General features: G+C 39.5%; 1 long non-coding RNA gene across 1 annotated transcript in view; it reads right to left on the bottom strand.

Moving 5' to 3' along the window:
* Positions 1-549: 549 nt before the first annotated feature.
* LOC122793538 overlaps positions 550-15,778 on the bottom strand; it is a 290,317-nt gene continuing 275,088 nt past the window's right edge. Inside the window, exon 4 of the long non-coding RNA XR_006363488.1 lies at positions 550-607. This is a non-coding gene — a long non-coding RNA (uncharacterized LOC122793538). The remainder of the gene's footprint in view (positions 608-15,778) is intronic.

The raw sequence follows: 15,778 nt of genomic DNA, 5'->3' as shown, positions 1-15,778 counted from the left end.
TCCACACAATCGCACACTTACCTGACCCACGCCCTAACCCTAACTCACCTAATCCACCCTAACCCTCACCGTCCACACAATCGCACAATTACCTGAACCCGACCCGTAACGTTCCACCACAGCGATGAAAATAGTGAAGCGACAGAAACGGACAACCGAATTCTTTCCCTAGGAAAAAAATCGGTTTTCTGCAGCTTCGCTATTTTCAGTGTTCAGCGAATATGGGTCGATATTAGAACATTCGAAGTTGTGAAACTTCTATGTTCTAATAGACACCCCTCATACCTCACTCTATTTTACGTAACCTTTCATCGTAAAAAATGCATCTCTTTTCAAAGACCAAGCCCTATGCATCCAAGAAATGCCATATTTTTTGTATTAGATGAAAATACGAATGTAGCCTATCAAATGTTGATGGCAAAGCTTTACAATCAGTTAAGAAGAAGACAATGAATGTACAGATTTTATTTGCCAGTATATCCTCATTAACAAAAAAAAAAACACCACAAAAAATGACTCAAATACTTACATGTCCACATATATGAACTCACCTTTCATTTTCATTAATGATGTTTTCTAACTTTAGCTTCATTTCTCCCATTTGGATCTGTACAAACAAAATACTACAAAGTTAAAAATGAAAGAGAACACTACATTCTTTTCTCTACTGACATTTTAATTCCCAGAATTACTTTTTTCAGTGAAGAATCAGAAACAAATAAAACGTTGCACAAAATCACATGATTAAAACATAAAATACTGAGAAATTGCTCTGTGAATGTGAAGTTCAGTAACTAAACTGATGACAGAAACCTAGCATGCTACCACACAGCTGAGTCATTCTGGGAAGTCTCAACTGGACTTTCACAAATGGAAATTTTCCTCAGAATAATATACCAGCCTTGTTGACACAAACTTACATCTCAGAAAAGGTTGGTTTTTACGACATATTTACAGCTGATACTAGGCATAGAACTCTTTCACCCATCTGTGGCACACTACAAAGCACAAGCTAGAAAAATAAGTCCATGTTGCTATGGTGCATGATAGGCTAGGGTAACAGAAAAGAAAATACGACAGCAGTAATACAACAAATCAGCACTGCTACATACACATACCTAAGTGATACAAACACAAATGAGCGTGCACACACCCACCCATAGCCAATACGATGAAACTTATGTAGTAAGGCTGACCCATTCTGAGAAAGAACTACCCAGGCAGAGAACAGAGAAAAAATAATGGAAAAACATCAATGATGGGGGTGACAGATGAGAAGAACAAGTGGATGAATCATTAAGCCATCAAACTTTTATACAACTTCACTCATTTTTCATGAAATTGCAATTAATTACTGTCTACTAACTGAAATACAAATCTCATAAAAACAATGCTAATGGATTAGAAAACAGAGATTATGTTTTTTGAACTTCCCTCATTCAGATATTCTCACTCAAACTACTACACTACAAGAAAAAAGTACTCGTGTCCCCTCATTATTTTCCAAGAACAGTTTCAGTAAAAATGCATATTTTCAGGGAATATACTCAATGAAATAGAATCATAAAAATAGGACATTATGAACATTCCATCTCTCCTAGCTACTGCTATCACAACATACAAAATTACAAGATGGGATAGTGCTGGCTAAGCAGCTAACCAAAATATTAGCATGGGTGATGGTGCCCAAGAAACAGACTTGAAGAGATCTCCATCAAAATTCCAGCATAGTAACTACTGGTAATAAACACTACAAAAGTAAATGGCAGCAGATATTTCTCAGTTTTGTTGCCTGGGAAATTCAACAGTAAATGCCTGAACACCATACAGCAATTGCTAAACACTTTGAAGTGACTGCACATCAGATAAGATTCTTCCTCGCAGTAAAAGTCTCAAGTTTCCTCTGGACAACAGATACACTGAATATTAATAAACAGTTGTCTGATGTCTGTGGAAACTAACTAAAATAGTGTCAATTATTTACGTCATTTTGGCTCTGTGACTTCCCCTATACTTGTATTGTTTCAAGTTAAGAATTCCTCTACATGCAAGGACTGTTGGGGAAGGAGGTGCTTTCGGTTCTATAGCCTTATATTTTAAGGAGATGTACAACTACCCCTAAAAGTTTGAACATTTTATCATTAAAACTTGTGCCAAAAGACAAGGCAAAGAAGAGATTCAAAGTTGCTTCAAAAAAATCAGCAAAATGCTTTACTAATTTTACTGTTTAACATTATTTCTCAGCAGACTGAATAAGAAGCTGACCTAGAAATCTGTCCCTTGCCGAATTTTGAAGGGGGAGGTGGAACGTCAAACAAAGGATATTGTTAATTACTGTGCCTGTTTACATTTTTTTGTCTGACAAGTTCATCTGATTTGTATTGTTCTTATGCTCTACTCACATACATTTGTGGCTTTATTACAAAAGCCTTCCTAACATATCATAACACAGAAAACAAATTAAATACAGCTTTACAAAATGGCCTTCCATAAATTTGGAATGGAATCCCAACAAATAAACTGACCATTATTATTGTTAAATCCACTGTTAGTTTTTTGGTACTTCAGAAAAGGTAGTGCAAATCTTAGCTCCCAGAATTATGGACCCCACAGGGACCAAACTTACATTTACAAAACAATAATACCACCAAGGTGTTCTATCAGATAAGCAGTATTTTTAAAATCATACACAGCAGACAACTTTAAAAGCTTCACAGCAGCTACAGGTAGCCTACAGTATTTATCATTTAATTAGAGACTATGTGCATTTTGCCATTATCAATGTTTTAATTATTATAATATAATACATTTTGTCTATAATAGCCCCTCTTTCAGGTCACAATACAGCCACATTACAAAGGATAGAGAAAAAAAAATCTTCTGCTTTTACTGTACTTATGTTTCTTCCTACTTTATTTTGCTTTTGCGTCATCTTAAACGTTCTCAATTGTATTTATTACTGCTTGGTGTAACTCATTCTAAGCCTTTTAGTTTAAACACTTGGGCTTCAGACCAGTTGTTTTACACTGAGAGGGTTTGTGGTCTGCACTGTAGTGGCAGAACAGGTAGCTTACATCCTTCTAAGTTGGGAACTGCTGATTGAGGACTCAGTGTCTGTTATTCTAAAAGTATATTAATTCTGGTTTAAGCACTTGGGCTTTCAGGCCAGTTATTTTACATTAAGAGGGTTTCGTGGTCTGCACTCTTGTGGGAGGAGAGGCTGGACTCTGCCCTTCTGAGCTGGGAATTTCTGGTTGAAGGCTTATAGTGCATGCATATCTGAATTTCTTCTTACTATAATTGGTACACCTTGTTTGCTGTAGCATAGACTAGATCCAGGCCTGCTGAATCTAGCTTTGTTTGTATAACTTGAGCACTAATCCAGGCATTATTTAAAGTATTCAGTTGTATTTATTACTGCTTGGTAGTAACTTGGTTAAAGTGTAGCTATCATTCTAAGTCTTTTGGATTAAGCACTTGGGCTTCAGACCAGTTGTTCTACATTAGGAAGGTTTGTGGCATGCACTGTGGTGGCAGGACAGGTAGCTTTCATCCTTCTAAGTTGGGAACTGCTGATTGAGAGCTCAGTGTCTGTTATTCTTAAAGTGTATTAGCTCTGGTTTAAGCACTTGGGCTTCAGGCCAGTTATTTTACATTAAGAAGGTTCGTGGTCTGCACTCTTGTGGGAGGAGAGGCTGGACTCTGCCCTTCTGAGCTGGGAATTTCTGGTTAAAGGTTTATAGTGCCTGAATATTTCAACTGTATCTTACTGAAATTGGTACACCTTGTTTGTTGTAGCATAGCGTAGGTGCAGGCGTGCTGCATCTAGCTTTGTTTGTATGCTTGTTATTTCCTGGAACGCTAATTCCACCTAAAACACGGCTTCTCAGCTTCTGTGGATCCCTAGTGATATCTGCATTGCTTACTGTACTTATTTCCTTGCTTCGCTTGAAAGAAAGTTACTGTTTGTCGCTTTTGCATTTAAGTTACCTGTAACACATTGCACTTGTTACCTGGCACTTGCTCACTAAAGCAATTATAAGTCAGCACTAAAAATTAAAAGCACTACACCCTGCTCCCCATTGGCCCTTGTTTTCAATTATAAAGGAATTCCCAATATTATTCTAGCATGTCCAAAGGTCAGTTGTCAATCTCCTCTCGGTCCAGCTGGTGAATATGGGAATCTTGAGGCAATGTTACAACTGCCTCATGTACACAGACAACCCTCTCCTCCTCCCAACAAATTCCAACACATGTGAGAGATGCAACCATATAGCCAAACTGGAGGCTAAGCTCTCTCAACTCAGTACTGGCATAACCAGTCAGGAGGAGAAGGAAACCACACTCACTACAATTCCAGTCTCACATAGACCTACCACGACAGCAAACCAAACACATAATCACACAAAACATACTCGAGGCTCTAAATAAAGATCTGCCTAAGCAGCAGAGACCTCCAAAGCAGACACCCAAGCAACCGCTACCCCAAAACAAAACACGTGCAACACATATCTCACAAAGCCAGTGTGACGAACAGTCACAGCCCTTAAGGCTAAACAACACACCTGATACACTTGTAATAGGCGACTATTGTCAGGCACACTGACGTCCCGCTCACCAGGCTGAACAAGGAGAAGGTCACGGTGAGCAGCCTGTCTGGCGCTAGGATCCGCCACATAACACAGGCACTCAGGTCACTCCAAGGCAAGTACAAATATGACTCAGTCATTGTCCATGCTGGTGTGAATGACCTGAGACGTACCTCCCTGGACTACATGAAAAGAGACATAGAGGAGCTCTCTGAGCATGTAGCCCAGGCTGGTATGACCCTGACCTTGAGTAGCATCTTACCCTCAGCAAGAATGATGCCACAATATGAAGACAAGATGATCAATTTCAACAATTAGCTTAAGTATTGGTGTCATTCAAAGGGGATCCAATGCCTGTCAGCTTGGTATGATATGCACGACAAGCCACGATGCTTTGCTAGGGACGGCTTGCACCTGTCACCCCTGGGCTTTCGGATATTGGCAAAGGCTCTTGCTACCCCCATAGTGCCTTTTTTAGGCAAGGCTCAAAAGACAAACCCACCTCCATAGGTATCACAAGGGATAAGAAACTAAGAGTAATGCTACTCAACGCTAGAAGTCTAAACCTCAAGATGCACAGACTCGAAACTCTCCTTAGCATGGAGAACATCGATATCTGTGCAGTAACAGAAACCTGGTTCAGGACTCCCGAGAGCACCCCAGCACTACCAGGTTATACCTCATACCATGCTTTTCTGCCCCAAAACGTGGACCGAACCACAAAAGGAGGGCGGGAGTATCGATATTCATCAAAGATACCCACACCTCCAGGTTGGTGGCAAAGCACGAAGCATCAGAGACTATCCATGTGCAACTAACAGTGGGTAAAACTGCCTTCCAGTTTATAGCCTGCTACAGACCACCCTCCCAAACCCAGGAGCCCCACTCGGCCTTCCTGAGAACACTGGAAAATATGAAGGTCTCTCCGAACACCATTATATTGGGCGACTTCAACTACCCAAACATAGATTGGGAGCATTACTCTAGCTCCAACACCCTTGCCCAAAGGTTCCTAGAATTCATAAACTCAAATGCTATGGAACAACTTGTTACCACTCCAACAAGAGGGGAAAACATACTGGACCTGATCCTCACCAACATGGGGACTCTATGCTCCAGACCAGAAGTGTATCCCTCACTGGTAAGATCAGACCATAAACTGATCTCACTGGATATTCACATCCCGACCCCACCCCCTGCCCAGAAAACCACAGTGAAAAACTTCTCTAAAGCAAATTTGACACTCCTCAAAACAGAGGTGGAATCCTTCAAAGCCCCCGGGCCTGTGGAAAATACGGCCCAGACCGCAGAATCCTTTATAAATGCATTCTATGAACACCTTCAGGAATGCATGGATCATGCAATCCCAAATAAAACCAAGACCCAATCCTCCAAAGGCAGACGACCTGTCTGGTGGACCCCAGCCATAAACAAACTATACAATAGAAGGAGGAAGCTACTACATGATAGAGCAAAATCCCAAAAGGGAAGGCATCTCTGATCAGTATTAGCAAAACTAAGGGCACTCATAAAATCGCCAAAGGCCAGCTTCGAGAGAAAAATTGCACAGGACACTAAGGATAATCACAAGGCTTTCTTTAGTTATGTTAGGAACCTGGGTGGGAATTCCCAGATATGCTCAGAATTAGTCCAAAATGACAAAAATACACTGATCCCACAGACATTGCCAACATCCTAGCTGACAGGTTCAGCAAACTTCTCCCTCCCCACCAAAAGGGCAAATATCTATCCCAGCAGAGTGCTGCCCCTGACATCTCAGATGCTCAGGTGGGAGCCGCCTCCAAAGCAAAAACACAGCATCAATGGGACCAGACGGTGTCCCAGGCTGCCCTACATGAACTCCAAGAAGAGCTAAACCCAAACATAAAACTACTGTTCAATCTCAGCCTTACTACAGGATATGTACCCAATGAGTGGCGTGCAGCAACAGTGGTCCCTCTCCACAAAGGTGGTGCCTCAACGGACCCTGGAAACTATCGCCCCATAAGCCTGACTAGCTTGGTCTGCAAAGCTATGGAAAGGATCATCATGGACCTCATAAATAAAGATATTGGGGACCTACAGACACTGGATCCTACCCAGTTTGGCTTTGTTAAGGGCAGATCCTGCCTCTTAAACCTGGTTGACTTCTTTGAAACAGTCACCAAGGCCATTGACGAAGGGAAGGTGGTCCACACAGCCTATCTGGACCTCGCAAAAGCCTTCGATACAATACCCCACTTGGGCATTATAGATAAGCTCACCAGCTTAAATATAAACCCCTATGTCACTAGATGGGTTGCAAACTGGCTCAAGGACAGAACCCACATGGTTAGAATTGCTGGAGCCATGTCAGACTCCAAACCAGTTACAAGTGGCGTCCCACAAGGCTCAGTCCTGGGACCTCTCTTGTTTGGTATATATTTCTCGGAGGTACAGGCCAACACGGAAGGACTGTGGCTGACCAAGTTCGCAGATGACTGCAAACTGGGCTATAATCGACTCTCCAGCCGACACAAGCATCCTCCAAAAGGGCCTCATAGAAACAGACAACTGGTGCCAGAGCCATGGCCTCAAGCTAAACGCCAAAAAGTGTATAGTCATCCCCTTTGGCAAAAACAAAGTGCCCACAAATTACCACATAGGTGGTAATCCATTAAGTACAGAAGAAGTCATTAGGGACCTGGGGACCCAAGTTGATAGCAATCTCTCATTTGACAACCGAAAAACATTTTATATAGCCCACCTAATCATGAAGGGATTCACATCTAGATTAGGGGAGGTCATCGTGCCTCTTTACTCATCCGGCCTATAATCGAGTACAATGCCCCTTTTGGGATGTACCTTACCAAACACCTGCAGCAACTGGAAAGACCCCAAAAGTACCTCACCAAGAGGATCAAAGGGCTCAAACAGATGCCATATGCTGCCCGGTTAAAGAAACTCCAGCTCTACTCAGTGGCATACTGCCTGCTCAGAGGTGACCTGTGCCTGACGTATAAGGCCATGTCCAACCCGGAATTAAGGGACATGCTGCACCTCAAAAAATCCAAATCCCATCGAGCTACACGCTCGAGAGACTTGAACATCAGCACTGAAATAAATAGGACATGCTGGAAGGACAGATTCATAACCCAGAGGCTCCCTTCACTATGGAATAAAATCCCAGTCCAGGTTAGGCAGAGTCCCTCATTGACTCTCTTCAAGAGGAATCTTGATGAGTGGATGGGAGATCATAGGTTTACCCCGGGTATCACTTCTGTGTCACTGTTAGACAGAGGCACAGTATACTAACCTCGAAAAAAGGCATAGCAAAATTAATTTAAAATGGGTGGCGAAAGCCAAACATACTCTGGCTAGGCTTATAAATGCCCTAGGGCAGATAGCCTAGTATGAACCTATGAACCTATTAATTCGACTACTAGTTCCACTGAACACTCTTGTTTTTCAATTCAAAATGCAAACTGGTTATCTATTTCTGCTAGACCCTTGTTTCTACTCAACACACATTTAAAATGCAGAGTGAAAGATACTCCCCACCACTTGCAAACCTCTTATCTATGCATAATTCTACATGTTCCATTTAAAATAGCAACAGTCTAAAAATCAACAAACCCCCATTATCACCGTCCAGTTGCAAAAAAGCATTAAAAAAATTAGCCTCAGTATGCTAGAACTCTGCCTGAAGATACTGTCACATTAGATATTCATGCTTCAAGAGAGCTTGGCTACAATACTAGATTTCAGTAATCCATAGTTTTATGGAAGGTCCATAGAAGTCAACTGGAAGATACTACAAACTTTACACCTGGATGAACCCATAGCCCTGCTTAACTCTACATTCATGGATATACTAAATAGTCATGCTCCCATTACAACTAAAAGAATTTAAGACCGACCCTGCTCCCTTGCAGTCTAAAAATACTACTCAATTAATGAGAAAAATGGGATAATGCATGGAAAACATGGAGGAAGTAGAGTACTATATCCAGTCTTCAGTTATACAAAGAACTAAGAAATACTACCAAAAACAAGATCAGAAATGGAAAAAAATAACTACTATATTAGACTACAAACTGAGAACCAAAGTAACCCTAAAGCCTTCTGGCAAACCATAAATCATTTCATAAATCCAGGTTAATCATTACAGCCCCACCTCATTTTAAATAACCAAATAAGTAGTACTGCTAACCAATTCAACACCCATTTTATACAGTTACCTCTCTTATTAATACCACACACACTCCTACCACCTCTCCCCCATAAAGCCTCAAAGTAACAAAAAGATGTTTACCTTCCACTCAGTACCTACTGCTAATATCAAGAACCTACTGCTTAAACTCAAACTTACCACCCTAGTCCTAGAAAAAAATACTAGCTGAATATATTAAACTAACAGCAGAGGCCTTATCCTACCCAGTCCTAATAAATAGCTCAATTAAGAAAGGATATGTTCCCAAACTTTGGGGGGGAAAGCATATATCTTACCTCTGCACAAAGGTGGAAAATCCAATGACATTTCTACCTACAGGCCTATAGCCATCTTATCCCCTCTGTCAAAGATACTAGAAAAGTATATTCATAGACAAGTCCTCATCTTTATTCCAGACAACACCCTTCTCACCCCAACCCAGCATGGCTTCTACCTGTACCACAGCACTACAACTGCACTTCTTAATTTTATCACTACAGTTAAACACCAACAGGAATAATGGCAACTCAGTCCCAGCAATATTCTTAGATCTGTCCAAGGCATTCGACACTGTATGCCGTCAGAAACTATTACTTAAACTATTTTCATTAGGCCTAGTCTCACCATCACTGCCCTGGTTTCAAAGCTACCCCTCAAACAGGATGCACACAGTCAGATGGGAAAATGACATGATCTTTCTCCCTTTAACAGTTGGAATTCCCCAAGGTTCAATATTAGGTCCTCTGCTGTTCAGTGTCTTCATCAGTGATCTGAACACTGCAACTAAACATGCATCCATCACACAGTATGATGACTTGACTCTAATCTGTTCTGCAAATAATCTCCAAGAACTGCAACATCTAACTCTGTAATCCATTACCTCTGTTGAAGTATGGCTAACAGACTCACAATTATTAATAATCAACAAGAAACAAAACTGAACCTATTCACCTCAAAGCAGCTAGCTTCCCACAAACAGCAATTTACCATCACCTCCTCCAATACTGCCAAAGAACTAGTAACTAACTACAAATTATTAGGAGTCATCATTGATAACAGTGTGAAATTCGACCACCATATAAAACAGGCAATAAAGACAACTCACCAAAAAGTATGGACCCTCTACAAGACCAAACTGTACTTAACAGACAAAGCAACAACCATAGCATCTTCTTTCCTTCTCCCTACCTTTCTTTAAGCCACCACCAGACTCATCAACATGCGTTACAAATCACTCTCCTCACTAGACCAGTGCTGCAACAAAATAGCCAAATTTGCCTCAAACCACAGCTACCAAACTTGCCATTGTATACCTCAAAAACAACTTCAGTGGCTTGAGCTTAGGCACTCCCTGAATCACTCTCAGTTAGTGACTACCTACAAACTCCTATACTTCCCTGAAAAGTGCCCAAGCCTAATCAACATGCGCCAGCAGTATAACCCCATCAGACCACTACAGTGCCTCAACAAGCTGTTATTGACTTTAAACAAGTCTAAGACCTCCACTGGAAACTCATTGTACTCCTCCTATACTACAAACATTTGAAACTCTATACACCAAGCTCTTAGACAAACTGAAAATGCTAACTTGTTCAAAAATGAGTTAAAGTAATATATACTATGGCTATGCTTATGCTCCACTCTTGGTTACATCCTTACCCTAATTTTGCCTATAATTTTCTACAACTCAAACATTTTTAGTCATAGTCATTCATGTCCTTTTTTCTATTCTACCCCCCCCCCCCAGTGACTTCTATCTAACTCTCCTTGTCAGTTCAAACTACCACAACTACTAATCCATCTTGGAAAACATACGGCAGATTGTATATTTAAATGTCAATCTTCTAAATCATTTTTAGTTACCATACATACTTTACTCATTTTTTGTATATTTCTATGTTTCTGTAATACATTGTTTTAAATACATGCATGCTATCTGTCTATCTTGTAACTACTGTGGAGCTTTCCTACTAGGGCCTCAAGTGAAAAGGGCATCTGTTAACCCAGTCAGACTATCCTGGTAACAAATGCAATAAATATATTATGCATGTTCATAGATTCACAGGTTCACACTACACTGTTAATCCAATTGTTCATTTGTAGTGCACATTCTGTAGCAACTTGAAGCTACTGTACTACTTTGTACAAATGAAAAAAATTTTTCTTTACTATGACCTTGAAACTGTGTCTTCTACTGCATATGATATACCTACATCACTTACATTATACTTATTATATTACTTAAGTACACTGTATATGTCTGAAGAAGTATAAACATTTGCTGTACAAAAGCGCTTACAATAAAACCGTGTGTGGCTGTGCCAGTTTACCTCATCTTTTATTTTTCTAAGTTTAAAGTTGGTTTGTTTTGGTTTTTCTATATTACTTAAGTACACTGTATATGTGTAAATGCATACTCTCTGCTTATATTGCAATTTCCTTACTGATTATTTAGCATACTTCTAAGTAACTGTATTGTTCTTGCTGTAAATCCTAGGAAGTAGCTGAAAAGGATCTTATAAAAGTCCACCTATCCAGTTGACAAATAATAGCAATATAAGTAAATAAAGGAATAAAATGAACTTGAAAATCATATATCTGCAAAATAAAAGTAACTACCTACGAATGCTTCACTGTCCTAAAAGACTGCATTAACTTCCCCTAATATTTTTTACACTCTTCCTCTCCTTATTGTGTATAAATCTTATGTTCTGATGGCACAAAATATCTTCTTAAATTTTATATAACCATTGCCCATTGCCTCATCCTTCAAACTGTTCACATTTAATTATTACATTTTTTGTTTGCATACATTTTTCATTATGGAAGTTCAACTCTTCTTCACCTGTTAAACTTCTTTCACTTACCCTCAGTCCTAAAAAAATATTTCTCCCCACAACAGTCAGATTTTCCCACTCTCCTCTTAATCAATTTGTAATAGTCAAATTTATTTTCAGGTTTCAAAGTATACTTGGCATTCTTCCTATATCATTGCTTTTCTTTCTCAGATGCTTCATTTCCTTTATTACCTCCACTCGAAAATCCACATCTTCATTTAACAACATATTTTTTATGGTTCCCCTTATGGTCTACCTTCTTTACTCCCCAGACTACTGCATGGAACAACTAGGTCCAAATGCTCCACAGCCACTAGTAGCACATTCCATTTTATGACTCTCTTTTTTAAGAATCAGTCTGCTGCTCACACTCCTCACACCATCTTTTAGGACAATCTATCCATCCATCTACAACTTTTTTTTCTCATTTTTGCATATGGGGTCGAGGTGTCACATCCCCATGGACAATCATCTAGAGCCAGTGTTCACACCGTCAGGTGGCTAGCCCTGCCATGACCAGTGAAAAGTCTCCAGGCTGTATACAAAACACAATTTAGACTGGGCAACATAAATTATGCAGTTACTATTAAATAAATATCAGTGCTTAGTAAATTACACAATCATTCTTCAATAACATTTAAAGAAACACCCCCACGCCACTGTCTGCAAGCCCCATTCCATCCTTTATTATTTAGTCTTTCTTGACCAAGGTCATTCATTAACAGTATCAGCATTATATAAAATATAAGCATTATATAAAATATACGTAAATATCCTTCCTGTCTCCAATATCTCTGTATAAGGCTATTACTACTCACTAATTTAACAACTTTTTACCATCACCATTCACTATCTCTATCTTAACACTCTTGCTTAGCCTTAAAAAAAGTTTCCTTATCCCGTTACTCACCTTCTACGTCATTTTCATTATTAATGTCTTCTCTTTCTTTGTGCCACTCAACTTCTTCTCAGTTCAATCACTAGTAGGAAATAACAAACATAATACCATCTATTCCACTACTCACTACTAAATCCTCCACTTCCTTTTTGTTGTACTATACTAAACCCTTCCGAACCTTCCTTACCTGCATGCAACAAAAATTAATATATTAAACTTTCACAGTTTAAATTTTTCTGTCTCCACTTAAACAATTTGTGACTTTCTGTCACCACTATAATTATTGTGAAATTATTTTTGTTAGGTTTATAATCTGTAAGCATTTGATGTCTTGCATCTACTCATTTTTGTGCGTGTAAAACCACAGAAGTGTGCATTTAATGTCATTCATTATGGATGTGTTACATTTGTAGTCTTTATTGGAATTTTTCCCCGGGGGTCTCTGCTGAGAAGTTTTTTTTTTCTGCCCAGTTATACCTTCTGGATAAACAAATATTAACAAACAAATTATAATTCAACCATATTTGTTCTTGGTCTTTATCTATATCAATATCGATAGATACAAGTCAAACTTGCCCAGCAACTTCTGTGAAACTGTTTTCCTCTCCCCAGAGCTTACCATAAAAAAAAGTATGTTGTTACATGAAGATGTGGATTTTAGAGTGGAGGTAATAAAGAAAATTATGTCAATCAGCTCATTTGTTCTGAGAGTAGAAGAGATGGACATTCCAAAGCTAGTCAAGAGCCCTACGGCCCATTCATTACTGCCTAAGAATCCCAAATGGCCTCTCTGTTTGCCACTGAGAGTCAGGTGGTAGGGAGTGGACCAGCTTCTTGGTCCTGGGGGGGGGGTGCTACCTCTTTCCTTGTGAGTAAACCTTTTAACCCCTTGTTGGCTCTTCTGAGCTCCACAATTGCTGTCTCCTGATAGTAAGTATGCCTCTATATGCAGAGTTCCCCGTGGCTGCCACTGCAAGCTGTACTGTGACTACATGAGCTCAGCAAGCTTCAAACTCCACAGAGTAACACTTAGTGCTCCTGCTAGATGTCACCCTTGTGGCAAGCCAAAGCTGCCTCCCTCCCACAAGATGGAAAAGTCAGCAGCAGCCACTCAGCAGCAAAGTCCTACAGACATCTAAGCTGCTATGTGAACTGAGGCTCAGCAAATCTTATTTCCTTGAAACAGAGACCTCAATTTTTTAAAAATCAGCAGCCAGTGAATACTTTTTGAAAAAAAAAAAAAAAGTCTTTCATTAACTATGATAGAATATAATTAACATGCAAATGTATATAATCTTCAAAAGGGTCTTCGAAAACAATGACCTTCACATGCATCAGCAACTATACATCTCTTCTGCTACTCCATTTTTCTTTAATCCATGTTTTTTTATGTTGTCTTTCAGTTTTAATGTGACTTTCTGGCACAAAACAACTAGCTTCACATATCCACCTTGTGCATCAACAGCTATTAGATAAGTCACTAGTGACATGTATTGTCCCATTAGTGGGCTTACTTCAAACACAACAGTATATAAATTAGCAATATAAAACTGGATACTTTGTAACAGACTGCTCTTTTAGTTTCTCAAACAGCTACCTCTCTGTTTCCCTGGATGCCCTCATAGTCACGGCTACTTTTAAACCCATTCAAAACTAAGTAGCCAGAAACACAAGGATTAGGCACAATGTGGCAACAGTGACTAAAATCTATTTTACAAAAAAACTACCACAGCCAGTAGAATTTCTACTTTAATGAAACATACTGGGAGTGCTGCTGAGTGAATGCGGACATTGTTTTTTTTACTTACTTTAGTATTCAAGTCCCACTCCTTCTCATCTAGACCCACTGCACTGCCACCCTACCTCCATTCTCACCCACCCCCATGTCATTACTCTTATTTGCTACCCCACAATACCTGCCATAAACACTTGCCCTGAAACCAATCAACACAACCCCACAATACTAAGCATATTGTCTATTCAAATTAGGAAAGATTGCCTGCATAAATTCATCTGTATAACACTCAACAAATAAACACTACAAACCTATTTCAAATCACATTGCTAAACTTCTCCCTCTTATCTCTCTCCCTACAACTATCTCTCTAAACTCAGTAACCTGTAGAAGGATTCAACCCTACCCTTCTACCACATTCTTCTAAAATTACACACTTCTAACCTATAACTGCCTTTACTGTACAGCATTTTAGGGACCACTACCCAACTAAACAGCTATGAAATCTGCCACCACCCACCCAAAGTCCACTAAACCAACTCAAATACCTCCCCTTCACTGCTATATTTCCCCTAGATGATCATCCCTTTATAACACAGACACTGTTTTATTAAAAACAGCATCTGCTATTCTACTCCAAAAACACCAAATCCATGCATGCAAAAAAAAAAAAAATTACTCTACAAAATACTAAACTCTACCATCTTCAACAGACCCCAGCTCAGACAATACTCCCACCATCTAAAACCAACCACACTAACAACTTTACTCAACATACCCTCCAAATACAACAAACCCTCTCTGGTCTATGAACCTACAATCTCAATGCTTGCAAGTATGTGTAATAAAATATCAGAACTGCATGCATATATAGAGAATTCTACCACCCACATTTTCTAGCAATCACAGAAACTTGGTTAAGTCGACAAATTACAGATGAAGATGTCATATCTCCTAGCTACAAAATCATTAAAAAACACAGACAGTGGGAGTGGCCATCATCTATCAAGCCACACTAAAACTTTATAGTTACCAAACAACCATATCTCAAAACAGCAATAAAAAGATGTAATTATTTGAAACTGTCAACCCACCCAGAGAATATCAAAAATAGCTAGAATTCTGCCAGATACACTAAGCAATCACCACCCTACATATATCCATAGAGACTACATAGAGGCCAGTAAACCTCTAAACTTCAACTATGTAAGAAACTTAACACATTTTGACAAAACCATATTCAATGACGCCCTCAAACAGTATAACTGGGAATCTGTCAAATACCTTACACTTACACTAGATGAGGCTGCCTACTACTTCAAAGGCTCTTTTTAACCATACTGAATCAGCAAGCCCTACTAAAATATAAGAGAATCATTATTTTTAAAGCAAATACTGTCCCTCACTGGCTAACCCATCAAACCAAAATATTTATGAAAGACACAAAGTCTGGAAATAATGGCAGAAAGACCGAACCCAAACAAACCTATAACCATACCAATGTCTCAAGAACCACACCAAGATGCA

This window comes from Protopterus annectens, chromosome 2.part0 (assembly GCF_019279795.1).
Source record: "Protopterus annectens isolate FY-2018-M chromosome 2.part0, PAN1.0, whole genome shotgun sequence".
NCBI classification, from domain to species: domain Eukaryota; kingdom Metazoa; phylum Chordata; order Ceratodontiformes; family Protopteridae; genus Protopterus; species Protopterus annectens.
This window is presented reverse-complemented; position numbering and strand designations above follow the sequence as displayed.